This window comes from Phacochoerus africanus, chromosome 13 (assembly GCF_016906955.1).
Source record: "Phacochoerus africanus isolate WHEZ1 chromosome 13, ROS_Pafr_v1, whole genome shotgun sequence".
NCBI classification, from domain to species: Eukaryota; Metazoa; Chordata; class Mammalia; order Artiodactyla; family Suidae; genus Phacochoerus; species Phacochoerus africanus.
Genome location: NC_062556.1, coordinates 6,642,081 through 6,661,852, shown reverse-complemented (window position 1 = coordinate 6,661,852; position 19,772 = coordinate 6,642,081). Strand labels below are relative to the sequence as shown.

The following is a 19,772-nucleotide window of genomic DNA, read 5'->3' as shown; positions in this document are numbered from 1 at the left end:
AAGAAATCATTACTTAATCCAAGGTCACAAAGATTTACACCTAAGAGTTTTACTGGTTCAGCTTTTACATTTAAGTCTTTGGTTCACTTTGAGTTATTCTCTGTATATGCTGTGAGGTAGGGGTCCAACTTGTTCTTTGCCTGTAGCTATCTGGTTGTCCCAGTGCCATTTGTTCAAAAACTCCCCATTGAATGGTCTGGACACTCTAGCCAATAATCGGTTGGCTATACATGTGTGGGTTTGTTTCTAGATGCTCCATTCTTTTCTATTGATCTGTATGTCTGTCCTTATGCTTGAACTATACCATATTGATTACTGTGGATTCACAGTAGATTTTCAGAGTGATAAATATGAGTTCTTTGCATTTGATACTCCTTTTCAAGACTGTTGTGGCTATTCTGGGTTCCTTACATTTCCGCATGATTTTAGGATCAGTTTGCGTATTTCTGGTTAGCATATAGTCTATCTTTGTGAATGTTCCATGTACACTTGAAAAGAATGTTTACTCTGAAGTTCTGGGGTAGAATGCTGAATAAGTTTCAATGAAATTGGTTGATAATGTTATTCAGATCTTCTCTATGGTTACTGATTTGTCTGTATAATTGTTAAATCAGTTGCTGAGAGATAAGCGTTCAAACCTCTGGCTATAATTGTGGGTTTGTCTACTTCTTCTTTTGTCTATTTCTCTGTCAGATTTTACTTCATAAATTTTGCAATTCTAGATTAATACATGTTTAGGATTGTCACATCTTCTTGACAAGTCACCCCATTTATCATTTTGACGTCTTCTTTACTTTTATAAAATTATTTGTTTTATTTTTTGGCCATCCTCACAGCAAAGAAGTTCCCAGGCCAGGGATCAAATCCAAACTGCAGCTGCAACCTTTGCCACAGCTATGGCAAAGCAAGATCCTAACCCACTGTGCCACAGTGGGAACACCCTAAAATTCTTTGTTTTAAGATCTACTTCATCTGATATTAATATAAACACTCAAGCTCTCTCATGATTGGTATTTACGTATTTTCCCATAATTTTACTTTAGCCTATTTATATCCTTATATTTTAAATATGTCTCTTATAAATAGAATAAAGTTTGATTTTGCTTTTTTGTCCAGCCTGACCGTCCTCGTTAATTAAAGTATTTAGTCCATTTACATTTAATGTAATTATGGAGATCTTTGTGTCTAAGTCTAATATCCTATTTTTTTTTTATTGGTCCCATCTGATAGTACTTCTCTCTCTCCCTGTGCCTTTCCTGATTTCTTTTGATTGCCTGAGTATTTCTTAGTATTCAGTTTTTCTCTTTTTTTTTGACTTTTTAACCATACCTCTTTGTTTCTATTTATGTATGTATTTATTTATAATGTATTAATTAAATACATGATTTCTTCATTGGAAATCAGTTCCTCAAATATCACATCAGCTATGAGATTCCCTGAGCTGGGGCGTGTATGAGCAAAGTTAGTAGAGGGAGGGTCAGGGACCTCCCTCTAGGGCAGTTTGCCACAATGCATGAGAAGAATAGAGGAGGCAGCAAAACAGTTTAGAAGGATTGATCAGAGGGCTGGAGGGAGAACCAGAAGGAAGCAAGGTGTAAGTAAAGGCAGACAGAATTTCAAGACACAAGTGGTGGCCAAGAGGTGACTTGAACAGACAAATCTTCTCCAAAGACATACGAATGGCCCACAAGTACATGAACAGATGCTTAGTACCACTAATCATTAGGGAAATGCAGATCAAAGTCACAATGAGATGCCACGTCATAGTTACTACAATGGCTATCATCCTCCCCACTCTCCCTACCTCCTCCAAAAAAAAACCCCAGAAAATAAACATTGGCAAGGATGTGGAGAAATTGGAACTCTCATGCTTTGCTGGTGGGAATGTAAAATGGCCCAACCACTGTGGAAGACAGGATAGCAGTTCCCCCCAAAGGAAACAGAATTATGATATGATCCAGCAGTTCCACCATGTTGAGCTATATACCCCAAAGATTTAAAGCAGGAACTCAAACACTATTCACAGCAGCATTATCCACAAGAGCCTCACGGTGGAAACAAATCGAAAGGGCAGATGACTGAACGCAAAATGTGCTATATACACACAGGGTAATGTTCTTTAGCCTTAAAAAGGAATTAAATTCTGATACAGGCTACAGTACAGATGAACTGTAAAGACGCCATGATACGTCAAATAAGCCAGACACAAAAGGACAAATATTGCACCTGGAATAGTCAACTCCATGGAGACAAATGGTAGAGCAGTGGTTACCAGAGGCTGGGTGGAGAGAGGAAAGGAGAGCTGTTTAATGGATACAGAATTTCACTTTGGGAGGATGAAAAGTTCTGGAGATAGATGGTGACGATAATTACACGAAAGAGCGAATATCCTTAAGGCCACTGAACTATACACTTCAAAATGGTTAAAGTGGTAATAAAATTTATGGTATGTACATTTTACCACAATAAAAAATAGTAATAAGTATCAGCAAGGGCCCTGCATTCCTCCTGTTATAGGAGAAGGAAACAGCACAGTAACCAACGAACTTGCTCAAAGTTGCACTAGGGAGAGACAGGACCAGAATTTCCTCACAGAGTGAGTTCAAAGCCTGTGGTCTGTTGACCTGAAACAAACAGACTGCCAGATATTTCTCCAGCAGAGCTGGGTTTATTTGAGATCAGCAGAGAATTGCAATTTGGGGTCTGCATGGTGAGCCATCAGGCAACCCCTTCCCCTCTTCCCTGCCACCAGCAAGGGGAGGAGAATGCTTTTATAGAGAGGAAGAGGAAGTTGGGGCGGGGCGCTACTGTAAAAAAAATAGTCTGTGGTTTTTCATTGGCTGAGTCCTTGCCAGGAAACAAGAGGAGTATTTGTTCTTGTTGGGCTCCGCCATTATTACAGGAGAGCTCCCCCTTCTGGGCTCCCAACTCCATTTAATTGAGGTTTCTGTTTATTCATTTTTTTACTGGTCTTAATAATTCACCATATTGTCTCTTTCCAAGATAGGTACTGGGGTAATGTTTATGATATCAGAAATATGGAAACATCTTACCTGTCTAAAAATATAGCTCAATAGTGTGTAGGGATAAAAAGAAGGAATTATATACAAGGTATAATGAAGTTATTTTGGAATTCTAAGATTTGAAGTGACTTTTTTCACACCTTTCCTAGTGTTTCCGTATTGCTGTGTTAATTGCTGTAGGAGTTAGTGTTATCTAATTGCGGTGTACAAAATTATCCCCGACCTTAGTAACTTAAGCACATAATGAATGATGTGTTTTCTCTGGTGTTTGTGAGTCAGGAATTTGGGAGCAGCTTGACGGGGTTGTTTTGGCTTTTGAGTCCTCCTGAGGATCGGTGGGAGGACAGGAGGGGGAGCAGTCACGTGAAGGTTGAACTGGGCTTGGAGGATCTGATTCCAGTGGCTGGCACGTGGGTTCCCCTCCACCTTCAGCCTTGACTATTTTCACAACATGTCAGAGTAAGCGCCACCCAAGGCGGAGCTGCAGTGCCTTTTCTGACCTAGCCTGAGACGTCGCACATGGTCACTTCCACAGTATTCTGTTAGACCGAAGTTAGGCAGACTAATCCTGATTCACAGGAGGGGACCACACCAGCGGACACGTCTCAGGAGGTGAGCATCATCTGGGAGACTGGGTACCAGTCTCAAACTTTGTGAATGAATAATGTGGAACAACGTAGCCTCATGGTTAGAGGTGTAGCTTCTGGAGCCAGACTGCCTAGTTCAAGTCCCAGTTCACCCCCGAAGAATGGTTTTTATCAAATGTCAACTCGTGTATAATCATGAGCAAGACACTTAACCAATATGTGTCTCACTCTTCATCTGTAAAATGAGCACAGAAACAACAACCACTTTATTAGATTATCGTGAGGATTCAGTGAGTTAATACACATAAAGCCCTGGAATGCCACCTGGCCCATAATAAGTGCTCCATAAGGATTAGCTGTGATTATTTATTACTTTTAAAGTCAGAAAATGGATTGCCGGAACAATCATTTATTTTACTTATTTGTTTATTTATTTTTATTTTTTCCCTTTTCCATTATGATTTACTGCAGGGTATTGAATCTAGTTCCCTGTGCTGTACAGTATAGGTCCCCGTTCTTTATCTACCCTATATGTAATAGTTTGCCTTTGCTAATGTCAAGCTCCCAATCCACCCTTCCCTTGCTCCTCCCCGACCCCAGCAACCACACCTTTGTTCTCTATGCCTCTGGGTCTGTTTCTGTGTCATAGGTAAGTCCATTTGTGTCATGTTTTAGATTCCACGTATAAATGATATCATATGGTATTTGTCTTTCTCTTTGTGACTTCCTTCACTTGGTGTGATAACCTCTAGGTCCATCCACATTGCTCCAAGTGGCATTATTTCATTCTTTTTCATAGCTGAGTTATATATATCTCTCTCATCTTCTTAATCCATTCATCTATTGATGTACATTTAGGTTGCTTCCATGTCTTGGCTGTTGTGAATAGCGCTGCTATGAACATAAGGGTGCACGAATCTTTTCAAATTTCAGTTTTGCCCAGATATATGCCCAGGAGTGGGAATGCTGGGTCATATGGAAACTCTATTTTTAGTTCTTTGAAAATAAACACATTAATAAATAAAAATCATACTGTTCTCCATAGTGGCTGCACCCATTTACATGGAACGATCATTTCCACGGTGGTTGTATAATACGATTCCAATCGTGAAAAATCTGTACTTGTAGAAAAACAAGAATTCGTCAGGTTAACAGTATGTGCTTGTTGGATTATGAGGTATGGCTTTCTTCCTTTTTCTTTCTATTTTTACGATGTAAGGATTTTCTAGGGTGCATCATTAGCTTTATAATCAGTAAAGTCACAAATTATTTTGTAAACATTCATTGTGTAATATTAAATCCTCATGCACTTGCTTCATTTGTTTACATCAGCTGGTGTGTGTAGAAGAGCTACCTGGGGAAAAAAGCTAGTTAAAAAGGAAATACTAGTCCCCTTCCTCTCAGTCTTGAAGACCCTAGAACAAACATCAAAAAACAGAGCTGAGGAGTTTCCGTTGTGGCGCAGTGGTTAACGAATCCGACTAGGAACCATGAGGTGGCGGGTTCGGTCCCTGGCCTTGCTCAGTGGGTTAACGATCCGGCGTTGCCGTGAGCTGTGGTGTAGGTCGCAGACACAGCTCGGATCCTGCGTTGCTGTGGCTCTGGCGTAGGCTGGCAGCTACAGCTCCAATTCGACCCCTAGCCCGGGAACCTCCATATGCCGCAGGAGCGGTTCAAGAAATGGCAAAAAGACCAAAAAAAAACAAACAAAAAAAAACAGAGCTGAGCTTTCTTCCTGATTCGGTTGCCCTGCTTCCCATTAAGGGGAATGTGGGCGACCATGAACTGGGGTGAAGCTAGTGAACTCCGATGATAAACTGAGAGACGGTGTGCCAGGTACTGCGGTGAGCGCCGAGGGAATAAGCCATGATGTGTATTTTCATCTTTATTAAAAGAAATTGGGTTTTGTTTGTTTGTTTGCCTTTTCTAGGGCCACTCTTGTGACATATGGAGGTTCCCAGGCTAGGAGTCTAATTAGAGCTGTTGCTGCTGCCCTACACCAGAGCCACAGCAACTTGGGATCCAAGTTGTGTCTGCAGCCTACACCACAGCTCACGGCAACGCCAGATCCTTAACCCACTGATCGAGGCCAGGGATCGAACCCACAACCCATGGTTCCTAGTCGGATTCGTTAACCAATGAGCCACTGCAGGAACTCCCAGAAGGAACTGTTTTGACTCTGTGATGTTGGTGATTCTCTTTGCCTTTAGTTTTGTAGACTCAAACCGATCATCCAGGCAGTCAAATATTTACCTTTCTTTGAAAACTCAATTTGTTGTTAAATAAACTTTTTTTTTTTATTTTGGAAGAATTCTAGTTTTAGAGAAGAGTTGCAGAATTTGTCTTTCCTCCATGTAGTTTCCATTAATTAACATCTTTGATTATCATGATACATTTGAGAAATTCCATACTTTTATTGGAGCAGGGGAGAGAATGTTCTCGTTCTTAGGGAATTTACTGAAGTATTAAGGAGTGAAGGGGTCTGATGATACAGCTTAAGTTCAAATGGTTCAGAAAAGAAAGGTAGGGGCCAGAGAGAGGGGAGGGGTGGGGAGGGAGGGAGGGAGGGAGGGGAGAGGAGAGCAAATGTGGAAAAAGGATGACAAAGGGAGAACTGGGCGTAACGGCACATGGAAGCTCTTCTCAGGCTTCTTGCAGTGGTTCTTTCATTTGCCGCCGGCTAGACTCCAGCCGTGTGGAATTGCAGCAGTTTTTCCACTAACGTCCTTCTTCCATCCCAGGACCCCACGTGGTACTAACTCATTAGGTGCCCTTGGACTCCTCCAACGTTGACAGTTTCCCAGCCTTTCCTTGCTTGTCATGACCTTGACAGCTCTGAAGAGTGTGGTCCAGATATTTTGTAGAATGTTCCTCAATTTGGGACATTTTCCTGATGTTTTCTCGTGATTAGATTGGCTGTGTGGGTTTCGAGAAAGAATACTGAGAGGCAACGTGCCTGAGAGGAATTTTTTAAAGATCCCTCAGTGCCTCTACTGCTAATGCAATAATGTGTATTATGAATTCTCAAGGGGGAAAGCTGTTTCTTACAGAATAGATTTCCAGAAAATATCCAAGGGTACCTTTCTCGTGTATTCTTTGTTTTCCTCCATCTTTTCATCCCAATCATGTTTGCTAATCGGATGTCTGAACCTGTCCTCAAGCTGGCTCAGCAGCATAGGGTCTCGACCCCTTCCTGCTCCTGCACCCCGCGAAGTGCCAGCTGCAGGGGGAGGGGCTGGCATTGCAAAGGTGATTAATATAGGTCCCTGTTCTCAAGCTCACCTTTAGTTGGAAAGCCAAGGTCTTGCAAACGAAACCAACCTAGTTTCATGTTCGTCAGGTCCTTTTGGTGGATGGTGGTGGCTTTTGATGAAACAGGGCACACAGAAGGACACAGGTGCCTGCCCCCCACCCCAGCCTCCCCATCGGGGGGTGTGCTGCAATGAGGATGACCCTTAGGCCACATTCCGAAACAGGAACCGACTTCTATCCATGAGTAGGCAAAAACCAGCCAGTCCTGCCAGCTGGTCTGTAATTTTGGTGAGAACTGCACTCGTTCTTCTTTCAGGCTTTCCCACAAACACCTGCGTGTTAAGTTTCAGTGGAGGCCAACGCGGCTGTACCCCGACAATGAATCAACTCACTCAAGTCAGAGGGCAGAAGCCCCCAGTTAGTGCAAGACCAGAGCCAAGCGAGGCTAAGATCTCGGGCTCCCTTTCTTCTGCCCATGAGAAGAGAGCGATGCTTGACTGAGCCTTTCTGGTCCACCACGTATCTTCAACACTGCCCATTCGAGAAGCGACAGGTTGCTTCCACCCTCCTTGACCAAAAAGCCAGTCCTTTGGTGCAGACAGCAATGAGGATATTTGAAGTTGCTGCAGCACCCACCCCCCACCCCCCGGCCAGGGCTGGTTAAATGTTTGATAACCACCCTGGATGAGGGAGTTCCTGGTTTCGATACTTCAGATACAAACTGAAAGCTCTAGGTTGTGGCTTAAAATTGACTTGCACACAGATGTTAAACTGTTAGAGAAAATATAAAAGTGAAAATCCTTGCCATAGGATAGGTACAGATAAAGGTGTGAGAACCCAAACATGGAGGTGAGGGAGGACCTGCGTGGGGCTCACAGTGGTGGCTTAGAGAAGTTTCTGGAGAAAGCCATCTCTCTTTTTCGTTTGTTCAAGTTTTATTGAAGTATGGTGGATGTACAGTGGTGTGATAATTTCTGCGGTACAACAAAGTGACTCAGTCATACGTGTCCACGCATCCATTCTTTTTCAGATTCTTCTCCCACGTAGACGCTCACAGAATATCGGGTGGAGTTCTCTGTGCTGCGCCAAGGTTCATGGAGTGACTGGCCAGCAGGCATCAGAGAAGGCCATCCAAAGCAGAGCTCCGGAGGGTGAGAGGCCCTCTGTCGGGGGCCAAGGGGAAACAGGGGTTCTGGGTAGAGGAGCAGCCAAGAGAAGGCACAGAGTGAGGAAGGAGGTCTGGGGGTGGCCTGGCATGGGGGCACAGAGGGCGGGAGAGGTGAGGGGCTGCAGATCTTGGAGGCAGCGAATGATAACCACGCTCAAGGCTTTGAAGAACAAAGAGCTTTACTGGGGGATCTTAAGAATTACAATTCGGGAGACACAGATGCAGGTGAAACCGGAGGACCAGTTTGGGGAAGAGAAAGAGTCAGGGGCTCAGAAAGGCAAAAGCCATGAGGCAGTACTAGACACAAGAATAACGTGCGTTCGTCCGGCGTAGGCTGAGATGAGCCGTTTGCGAGCACGGGTCCAATGGGTAGATAGGCCATCAGCGTAGGCTAAGGGGCTGATAAGCATCTTGAGTTCCTGGCAGGTGTTCTGGATGTCTTTGTGAGGCCAGTCAGTGGTCCAGAGTTCAGATTCCATCCAGGCTGAGACGTGCACGAACCTCCCTTCCTCGGTGGCCTCATGTTCGTTCTCTTAGTGACGCCAGCTCTGTCTGGTTTCCCCTTTCACGAAGGTCCCAGACAGGTGAATGGGAGCCTCTAGGAGATTGGCAGGAGAATTTAAAATGCCAGCTCAGATTTCTATGATCAAGTCACATCCCTGGGCATCAGATGGAAGGAAGGAGGGCAGAGGAAGGTGCAATCAGGGTGACCAGTTAGAGCATGTGGCATCGGTTCAGGCAAGTGAGGTTGACAACAAGGACACAAAGGACTAATAAGTCACCCTAGGGAGCGCTTACTCAGGCAGGCTCTCGTGGAAGCACTTTCCGTAGCTTCCATCATTTCATCCTCACAGCCTCACAGGGATCACAGGGTTACCATCCCCATCTTAGAAATGCAGAACGCCAGGCCCAGATAAAGTTCCCAGATGAAACGTGGATGCCTGATTGTATTTAAATTTTCAGATAAACGAGGAATACTTTAGTGGGCTTCTTTAGTGCGGTATTTCATGTGTCGCAATAGCCAAGACATGGAAACAACCTAAATGTCCATTGAGACATGACTGGATTAAGATGTGGTATATATACAAAATGGAATACTACTCAGCCATAAAAAAGAACAAAAGATTGCCATTTGCAGCAACATGGGTGGAACTAGAGACTCTCATACCAAGTGAAGTAAGTCGGAAAGACAACGACAAATACCATATGATATCACTTATATCTGGAATCTAATGTATGGCACAAATGAACCTTTCCACAGAAAGGAAACTCATGGACTTGGAGAGCACACTTGTGGTTGCCAAGGGGGAGGGAGTGGGAGTGGGATGGACTGGGAATTTGGGGTTAATAGATGCATACTATTGCCTTTGGAGTGGATAAGCAATGAGATCCTGCTGTATAGCACTGGGAACTCTATCTAATCACTTATGATGGAGCCTGATAATGTGAGAAAAAGAATGTGTGTGTGATTGGGTCACTTTGCTGTATGGTAGAAAATTGACAGAATGCCGTAAACCAACTATAACGGAAAAAAAATCATTAAAAAATACATTTCATGTATTAAATCGGGCACCCCTGTGCCCTGGAAGTTGCTCCAGGTGGCAGAGCTGCCAAGTGGCAGCGCCTGCACTGGAATCGGCGGGCAAGTGATGGCGGCCGCTGGGCTCCACCTCCCAGGCTCACTGCCTGCTCCCACCGCGGGCTCAGCCGGCGGCTCCCCACCCACGGGCGGGACTGGCAGCACTGTGGGCGAGCCGTGGCCGGGCCTTAGAGTTAATCATCGGGCAGCCCCGCGTTTGCCCTTTCCCTCTCCCTGAGCCCAAGGGGCTTATATTCTTGGAACAGGTCTGCAAAGCTCCCTTAAGCCATCTTAATGCTTGGAGCAAAACCCATGCCCTGTGACTCAGTACCTAAACCCTTTCTCTGCCCGAAGGGATCTGCGCGTCTTCAAGGGCTTCCACCTCTGCTCTCTGAGAAGCCCTGTAATTAGGAGCTTACTCAGACCAGATCTGCACTCAGTAGGCATTTACTGCCCTGCCTACCTGTTGCTACTGGCCTGAGATAGAAAACACCATTTCCACAGATGCATTTGAATGGATTTAATAAGGTTTCACCTGAGGTGCAAAAGACAATTGTACCTTCAACAGTGGAATGTTCCTTTTCTTTTTTTTTGGCCGCGCCCCTGGCATGCAGAAGTTCCTAAGCCAAGGATGGCACCCTCCCCACAGCAATGACCATGCTGGATCCTTAACCACTCGCCACCAGGGCACTCCTGGAATGTTTTAAATATTCAGCAAAGGAATGCCAGGTGCTGGTGGCACGGCGAGGTCCAGGGCAGCAGCGTGACTACCCTTATGAGTTTCATGGAAAAAGATGGATACATATTTTTTAAGAAGAAAGCAGGCCCAGAAGAATGCAGTGCCTATATCATGTAAGAAGGGAAAGCAGAGGGGGCTCTGGGAATCCAGAGTGGGGAGTGTTGCAGGAAGAAGGTGAGATCCTCATGGGCCCCCCCCACCAGACCTACAGAATTAGCACCTGCCGCCTAGGAAGCTCTAAGGCTGACTCCTCTGCGCAGGGAGTTTGGGAGGTGAATCTTGGAGAAGGGCAGCGGTGACGCAGGAAATGAGTGCACGCTCTCGATCCAGCACCTAAGCTCTAGCTCTAGCGTCCCATTTTGCACGTGATGTTACCCTACCTATTTTGCTACACCTTGATTCTCTGACTTGACGTTACCCTGTTCTGAGATGTACCCACGGTAACACACAAGCTCTTCATTCCGTTTCAGCTCTGAGAGAGAACAGCTTTGGGGGGAAAATGCCACGAGTGATCTGCCTCGTGTCCTAAGGACGGGTATTTTGTTTCCAGGTTCAGCGATGCTTAGATGAGAGGGCCGTGGTTCCGTGGTTCTCCGCATCCACGTGCTTGAGCGTCTCGAGAGGACATCTCCGGGAATCTCCAGCTGCACCAGAAGCCCGCAGAAGGTTCTCTGAAATGCTCGCACTCAGTCACACCCTTACCAGGAAGGTAGGGAAGTTCCCGTTTCTTCACGTTCTCTTCAACACTGGACATGGTCACATTTAAAAATTTTTGCCCATTTGGTGCGAGTGGGAGGGTATCTCATTTGTGTCCTCTTTCCGCAGTGACCGGGGAAGTGGATGGAACACATCATGGCGTATTTATGGGCTACTAAGGTTTCCTCTTTTATGAAGCAGCAGTTAACATCCATGGCCTGCTTACCTCCTGGGTGGGTGGACTCAGGTTGATATGCAGAGTGAAGACATTTGGGGCTCTGCTGTGATACTAGTTGTCTATATTTATGACCCCCGCATCCCACAAGCTCTCGTTGGCTTTATCATGTTGCTTATGGCATCTTTGCTTGCCCTCAGGCGTTAAAATGTTGCTTGAATTTATGCTGACTGAATCTGGTCCCCTTTTTGCTTTGTGTTTATGCCTTGATGTTATGAAGCAACCCTGCCCTCTGCTTCGGAACGGTTTCAAGTCTTGCTTTCCACACTGGAGTCCAGCGTTAGGTTTTCTCATGTTGACAATCACTGGTCCCATGGCCATTTATTGAACAGTCCATCCTTTCTCTCTGAGGGGTAGTGTTACCTGTGTCCTAGATCAAGGTGACATCTGGGAGGGCAAGACCTCCAGTGGCCTGGTGACGCCTGGCCTTTTGCTCTTGTTCACACCGGTTAGAGGTATCTTAAGTCACACACGCACACAGGCATGTGCACACACATAGTCTATGAAGGAATGATTTTTCTTGCACTGAATTTAAAGAATACTTTGGAAGAGATCTGCCGTCTTTAAGATAGTTATCCCATCCACACCCGGGACAGCTTTTCGTGTGTTAGGTCTTCATGATGTCTTTCCATGCAGTTCTAGAATTTTCTATTAAATATCTTCTGCATTCTTCGATTTTTTTCCTTGTACACCTTGCCTTACGTTTTCCGTTGCTATTGGAAGTGACTGTTACTTATTGATTTATTTTGGGCCGCAGCAGGCAGCAGCTTCTTGTGGATCTCAGTTCCCAGACTAGGGACTCAACTCGGAGGGCAGTGGTGAATGCGCCGAGTCCTAACCCCTAGACCACCAGGGAGCCCTCAGAAATGAGTCCTTGTCCATTATGCCTTCTAGTTTTTTGTTAGATTTTTTTTTTTCCTCCCCAGATCATTTGTGCTTTCAGAACAAGTAACTTCTGAGTAGGAAGTGATGATGATACTTGTAAACACGGCCTGACGGGTTGTGCCCAGGTCCGTGGCTGGCTTGCCTTCCAGGGGTTGACAGCTGATAGAGGCCAGCTTGGACCACCTCGTGGGCCTGTCTGCCCACCTTCCCAGTTCCTCATCATCTCGTTCCACTGTGTGGCAGATGACCTCTTCCGAACTGGAGCAGTTTCTTCTTTCATTTCTAGAGAAATCGATAGTTCGCTCTGCTTGTAAGTTCCAGACACACTCAAGAGTCCTCTGGAGAGCTGCGCTGATTCGGATAAGCGCTGCAGGCTGCCAGGACCAGGGGAAGAAACCCCTGGTTTTCCCATCCCTCCTCTTCCAGATCCGCTCACAAGGTTACAGCCCTTTCTGTTTATCTGCCCCGAATCCATAGTCATGTCACTAACACAAAGAGGGTTTCGATTTTATCCTCCTCGAAGTCTTTGCTATTCAGCTGCTTTCCCAGGATTATAAAACATGAGAGGAAGGACACTCCTGCTGGGTCTCTGGGCCGCGGTCATCCACCCTACGAGAGAGCCTGGAGCCCAAGAGAAGGTCCCCCTCGACCATCAAACCCCTCCTCTCCCTCCCTCTCCGCACTGACACTGCCTGCATCCTGACTCCCTTCACCTCCCTCCTCCTGCCGTCTCTTGCTGCTGCTGCTGCAGTGAATCACCGCATCCTCCATCGCTCAGCACAGCACGTATCCGTCATCTCCCAGTTCTGGAGGCCAGAAGCCCCGTGGGGCTCGCTGGCCAAAATCAAGGTGTTAACAGGACTGCATTCTTTACGAAGCCTCCGGGGGAGGCTGTGCTTTCTGACCTCTTCTGCTTCTGGGGGAAGGCCTCCCTTGGCTCGTGGGCCCCTTCTTCCCTCTCTAAAGCCAGCGATGGCCAGGGCCCCACCCTGCCTGCCTCCCTCGTCACATCTTTCTCCTCCCTTTTCCCCTTAAATACCTTTGTGAGACCGTGGGCCCCCCTGGGCCATCCGGGATAACCGCCCATCTCCAGGTCCTTCATCAAAAGCAAAGGATGTGGACATCTTTGGGGACGTTCTCTGGCCCACCTCGCACTTAGACCAGAGTTCGTTTAAACTGAGAGCCGAGACTCGAAGAACCAGCTCAGTGGTTTGGGACCAGCCTTCCCCTCCCCCAGCTTTATTGAAAAATAATCGTCATTTATCCCTGGGTAAATCTAAGGTATACAGTGTGATGGCTTGATTTAGATACTTTATAAAATGTTTGCCACAGTGTGGAACCAGTATTTCCAAATGAAATCAGAGTCCTTTGCTTCTAGCAGGGTTAAGTATTATTTCATGGGCTTCAGATGTGTGTGTGTGTGTGTGTGTGTGTGTGTGTGTGAGACTTGGTTAGCAGTATAAACATAGAATATATTTCTTCCCGTGAGTTTTGATTTTCTTTTTTCAAAGGAAAGCAGCTGCAGAACTGTCACAGTAGCCTCCTAATTGGTCTTTCGGCCTCCAGGCTCTCTAAGCCGTCCTCCACAAGGCTGCCAGAAAGTTCTTCCTAAAAATAAACCAGACATATCACTCAGCTAAAAAGCTCCAAGGGCTCTCCGCAGCCAGCTGGATGCTCTGCTCTTGCTCCTCCGGACCCACTGTCCTCTTCCCGCCCTGGGGCTGCCCACCTCGGGCCGCCTAACCCAGGCTCCTTTGCTCCGACGTCCACTTGGGTGTGGACACTGGGAGGCCTGGGGAGAGTCAGAGGGCTGGAGGGAGAGACGTTCAGGGCACTTTCCCCCCAGCTTCTTCTCTGCTGGGCAAGGCCAGCTTCAAGGGTGTGTCATCCGTGCAACAGGACGGGGACCCTGTGCTTAGAAAGGCCACACCTTGGTTTAGCGCTCTGCTCTCACTGTCTTAACATTGGGAATCGTTTTTGAACAAGGGGTCTTTGTTTTCATTCTGCACGGGGCCCTGCACACAGGTCACTCATTCTGCCTCCAGGGCCCACGCGGCAGTGACAGCATTCCTCTGCCGAGGGCACAGCTCGTGTCTGGCACCCATCTCCTACCTCCCCATGGTCAGGCTCCGGCGAACGCACCCACGAGCTCCAGCCGTCCTGGCAGTGATGGAGCTTCCTGCTGTTCCTGGGCCCTCGGGCCTGCATCCTCCATCGTCTAGACAGTCCCTTCTTTAAACTCACTTCGCCTCCTCCAAGAGCACCTCTGCTTCCTCTTGGGACCCTCCCGGATAAACAGTCTACAGTCAACATGCAAAGTCTTGTCCTTCCTAAGATGTCACAGGTGCGCCACTCCTGGTCTTTGTCGCGGACCCCCCCTGCTACCTTGTTCCGACTCCTGCGTCAGTCCTCTAGTTTCCATAAACACACTCAGGGCTTTCGTGTTCTGCGGTGGCTCAAGATTCCCCAGTATGTGTTTCTTCTTCTTCCAGAGGGATTCTGCTGGGCACAAAGTTACCCAGACGAGGACAGCATAGCTCAGGCTCCCCTGTTGCTGGGACTAAATTCTGCCTAAAGCTCTGCGAGCAGAAGTGCTTGTGTGTTTGGCAGATGCCAGGAAACTTCCCTAAGAGATTCCTGGACCATTACCTCTGCTGGCCGTCCTTTGTCCCTTCTCCCATCCTGTGGCCTGAAATGTGGGCCGTCTTGGGCTGTGAGCGTAGGGGGCATACCCTACGGATGTAGCATGATGATCTGGAGGACATCTGTGTCCCTGGAGGTCTGGGCACAAAGTCTTCGTACCAGTTCCGGATTCAGTGCCTCCAGGCCTAAGGACTTATGCATAAGACAGAGAGAGACTCTTTTTAAGCCATTGATATTTGGCTTTTCTATTTCTTACCGATGAACCTAACCAAGGCTGCACCTGTCATCACTCACTGAATAGGTACTTATGGAGAGCTGTGTGCTGAGCTCTGTTAGAGGCTGTGGGTGGGGAGGTGGCTTGAAATTGGCAGGTAGCAGTAGGCCATGTGCAGGTGGAGGCAGTGGCGATTTGAAGAGGTCGTGGATAAAGAGGGCATGCTCGGAGGAACAGGCCCATGGGAACAGGAAGAGCACAGACTTCAAGGCTGAACTGGACCATAATGGAGGAACCGAAGTCCCAAGGCCACAAGAGGTTCCAACCTGCAAACAATACACTGCCCCAGAGGTACCTTACTAGACCAAGGGGCTGGGAAAGGTGAATAAAATGAACAAAATGTGTTTTGCACACACGAGCAAAACCAGAGCAGAAGCTGAGTAACTGATACTGCCCGAGGACTTCTAAGAGGGATTCTTAAAATGACAAAATGCATGACGTTTTCTTGATGAAGAAGAAAAGACAAGGAAAATTGTCATCACGCGAGTATGTGCCAAAATACAGACTCCAAACCGTTAGAATTATAGGTATGACATTTTAGAAAAATGATAAATTGAGACATTTTTAATACACTCCTATTTAGTTCTCTAAAGATTAGGCAGATGAAAAAATAATCTGGGATAGAGGTCTGAACAATTCATCTTAAAATGATTTAGGACGTCTCATCATGGTTCAGCGGTAATGAACCCGAACAGCATCCACGAGGACATGGCTTTGATCCCTGGCCTCGCTCCATGGGTTAAGGATCCGGCTTTGTCCTGAGCCGTGGTGGAGGTCGCAGATGTGGCTCAGATCCTGAGTTGCTGTGGCTGTGGTGTAGGCTGGCAGCTGCAGCTCCAATTCGTCCCCTAGCCTGGGAACTTCCATATGCCTCAGGTGCGGCCCTTAAGGAAAAAAAAAAAAAAAAAAAGGTTTAATGCAAACTCTATACCGTAAAACAGATTTAAACCTTTTTAAGTGCTTGTGGGCTGTGCTTGTGTTGGGGCAGAGGGCATATGGGAACTCTCTGTGCCCACCTGTCCATTTTACTGTGAGCCTGTAACTGCTGTAAAAAATGAAGTCTTGATGGTTAAGCAGTGAGGTTCTGCTGTACAGCACAGGGCACTGTCTCCAACCTCCTAGGAGAGACTATGATGGAAGAGAACACGAGAAACAGAAAGCGTACCTATAACTGGGTCGCTATGCTGCACAGCAGACACTGACACACACTGCAAATCAACACTACCCTAAAAAAATGTTAAAAAAGTCTTAGTACCCCCATGGACCATTTTCACAATTTAACCCCAAGAAAGCCTTGCTAGATAAAGAACAGGTACAAGGAACACTATCTAATCCGTATACTGTACGATCAGAAATTCATCCAACACACACAAAAATGTATCTCCTGCAGCCTCTTCAATAAAACGCATGCACACAGGCATTAATACACACACACTAAATACTTCTGAGAGTTCAAGGGGACAACAAAGCGGCATCAACATAATATTCAGAAAATGATGGTAAAGAGACCTAAGAGACCAGCGGCTGAGGGAAGAGGATGCCACTTCGGCCTGGACGCGGAAAGCCACAGAGGAGCTGACTCACCCGAGCAATGAGGCAGGGTCTTCGTCTGTCAAATCATAACTCTCTTCCGGCCCATCCGGGGGTTAAAGTCCCAAGGCCACCAAGAGACTTGGTGGGTGACCAGCTCTCCCAGGAAAACGTGTGAACTCTCCCACCCCAGGGGGGCTCAGGAAGAAGAGGGGGCTGCGTTCACAAGAAGGAATGTCATGGATTCTCCAAGGCCGCGTGTGGACCATCACAGCAGCTCAGAATCCCTGGGAGCCCCAGCTACAGTGCGTTCAAGTCCACTTGGAAACTCTTCCCCCGACCCGCTCGGCCTCCCTCCTGTGATGAGAAGCTCAGGCACAGCATCCTGCCCACTGGCCTCCCGCTCCTCGCACGCCCAGGGACCCAGGGCTGCCGAGGAAGGAGTCTAGCAGGAGCCAGAGAAAAGCCTCAGTCCCACACGAAGGACAGGTGGCCTCACCTGAGACTCTGAGGGACGTAAAGCACCATAGGCAACCACGGTCACAGCGAAATAATGTGTTTAAAGGCCGAGTGAGCTGTCCACCCACCCAGAGCAGTTGGGGAGCGCTGCTCTGGGCTCGGCAGAGGAAGCTGAGCCAAGATCAGGCCGGTCCCTTCCACGAGTATTTCCCTCCTCCTGGCCCCAGCAGCCAGCCACACCTAGTCCTCCCCCAGCAACAGCGGAGGGCGAGACCGCCAGCCCGAGTGCACGGCACTGGGGAGGTTTTTCTTCCATTGACTGAACATCCAATCGGTGGAAGTAAGGCACATGGCCGAGCCCGGGACCAGGACAGCCCCCCCAGTGGAAGGCGCTGGAAGGTGAAGCAGTTTGACTTTGGTTAATCAGAAGTTGAGGGAAAGAGAGGAGATGGGATTCAGAGATGCTAAGATCCGTCTGGGCTCTGACATGTTAGAACTGAATGCTGCAGCTCGCTGCCCAGCTGTGGGCCCGACCAGAAGGGAGAAGGGTATCGAGTGAGGGGCTTTGGACGGCCTCAGCCCGTGGGGGTGGTCAGGACGGTGCTAACTGGAGCCTCAACCTCCGCCCGAGTTACCCGAGAAGAATATTCATTGCTTTATTATAAATGTGTAACACCCCCAGCCTTCCCCAACTAGGCATTCACAATTCCGAGTGATCGAGGTGGCACTTTTTACATCAAGCAGAGGAAGCCATATAATACATGCATATATTTTTAGGAGGCTGCTTCAGTTTTGTGGAAAAAGCCAACCCAGAGCCAGGAAACATAATTGAAAAAGAGGTAAAATCCACAGCCTAAGCCAGAAACTGTAACTCATTTGAACATGGAGATAAGAACAACGCTGAAGTTTTTGTAGCTCGGCCTTGCCTGACTCGTAGACTGGCCCATTTCAGGGTGTTGCCAGTTCCATCAGAGATGGATGGGAGGCAGCCAGGTGCTGGCGGGTCCCATCAGAGTGAGTAAAATTCCCATCCCGGCCTCTGCTACGGGGCCGCCGGCCTCTATGGGGCTTTGTGTGCAGCCACGCGGGGCGGGCCACTGGCCGAGAAGGAAGCCGCTCGAGGCCCAAACTCCGCATTCCGGACTCTAAATATAGCTGCGGAATAACCACTCTGTCAGGAAATAGTATGTCGCAAAGTTAAGCTTTCCACTTAGGAACTTTGCAAAGACTTTTCTTGTTCTCTGCTGTGATCTGTCTTAAGAAGTAAAAAAAAAAAGCCCTTCGGACCTTGGAAGTTCAAGGACTGGGAATTGAGACAGCGTACCCCGTACCTTCTCCATCTGGGGCGCTTTAGAAAAAAAAGAAACTGCTCGTGAGAGTAATCAGGCGCTTTCGCTCAGAGGAGAGTCTCTGTTACGTTCTGGGCCAGGGTTCTGGGGACTGGACTTTCGTGAAGCCAGTGTCTTCAGCAAATCACCCACAGCCCGTCCTCAGCCTCAGCCAGGCTGTCATCATCTAAGGACCATAACACTGTTCTTTTGAGATAAAGATGATTCAGACATAAACTAAAACGGTGATGAGAAAGGAAAAAGGCAAGAGAAAGAGCAAAGGGAGACATTTTGGACTAAACTGGGTCCCCCGCTCCCCAAATTGACGCATCGAAGCTCTGACCCCCAGAGCATCTGCATTTGGAGAAAAGGCCTTTAAAGAGCTGATGACGCTTAAATGAAGTCAAGGGTGGGGCCCTAATCCCCGCCCTTGATAAGAAGCGGAAGAAATGTGGGGACACTCAGGCAGACAAGCGGCCACGGGACGACACAGCAGAGGATGGCGAGAGGCCTCAGGACGACCAACCCTGCTGACACCTTGAGCTTGGACTTGGAGCCTCCAGAACCGTGGGAAAATACATGTCTGCTGTTGCCCCCCGTGGTGGTTTGCAGCCCCCGCAAACTCCCACGGGAAGAAACATCTATTCCTCATCCTCTCGGTGGCAAAGCCCCGAGACAGTCGCTTAACACAGGCCTTAGCTCAATGCTCACGGCAGCCCGGAGCGGCGATAAAAGCTGAGAACGCTGAGGTTCAGAGAGCGGCGGCCCCGGGATCTCAACTGCCCACTTCATTTCAGAGCTCACACCGTCTCCACTGCGCTAGGGTTCCCAGGGGTCCGTGTGCTTCAGAAGCACCTCGGGGCTTTGTTTAGATGTCAGGTCCCACCCAACAGCCTGAGGCCGGGGCCCTGGGCCTCTGCATTTTCACAGGCTCCCTGGAGCGTGGATTCGCACCACTACCCCAGTGCATGAGGCTGTGTGAGGAAGGTTTTCCGGTCTGGGGGTTTTTCATCATTCCGTGGTGGACAAGCAGCTATTTAGGACGAATAAAGCTAATTCAGCATTTCTTTCTTTTTTTAAGTTTTCACTATCTGCTGTACAACAAAGTCATTCAGTCATGCATATACACACATCCATTCTCTTCCAGATTGTGTGTGTGTGTGTGTGTGTTTCCCCTTAAGGCCACACCTGCAGCCTAGGGAAGTTTCCAGGGCTGGGGGGGTCAAATCCGAGCTGCAGCTGTGCCGACTTAACACCACAGTCCCACAGAAACACTGGATCCGAGCCGCATCTGTGATCTGTGCCGCAGCTGGCAGCAACACCTGATCCTTAACTCACTGTGTGAGGCCAAGGATTAAACCCACATCCTCATGG

At 47.8% G+C, this 19,772-nt stretch overlaps 1 protein-coding gene across 2 annotated transcripts in view; it reads left to right on the top strand.

Moving 5' to 3' along the window:
• SLC7A1 (solute carrier family 7 member 1) overlaps positions 1-19,772 on the top strand; it is a 143,208-nt gene that overhangs the window by 23,315 nt on the left and 100,121 nt on the right. The window contains exons 1-2 of one of the 2 annotated variants that reach the window (XM_047756335.1): positions 10,249-10,461; positions 10,899-11,057. The gene's annotated coding sequence lies outside the window, so the exon portion shown is untranslated. Of the gene's footprint in view, positions 1-10,248; positions 10,462-10,898; positions 11,058-19,772 lie in introns of those variants that run through there. The other variant, XM_047756336.1, reaches the window with a different exon arrangement.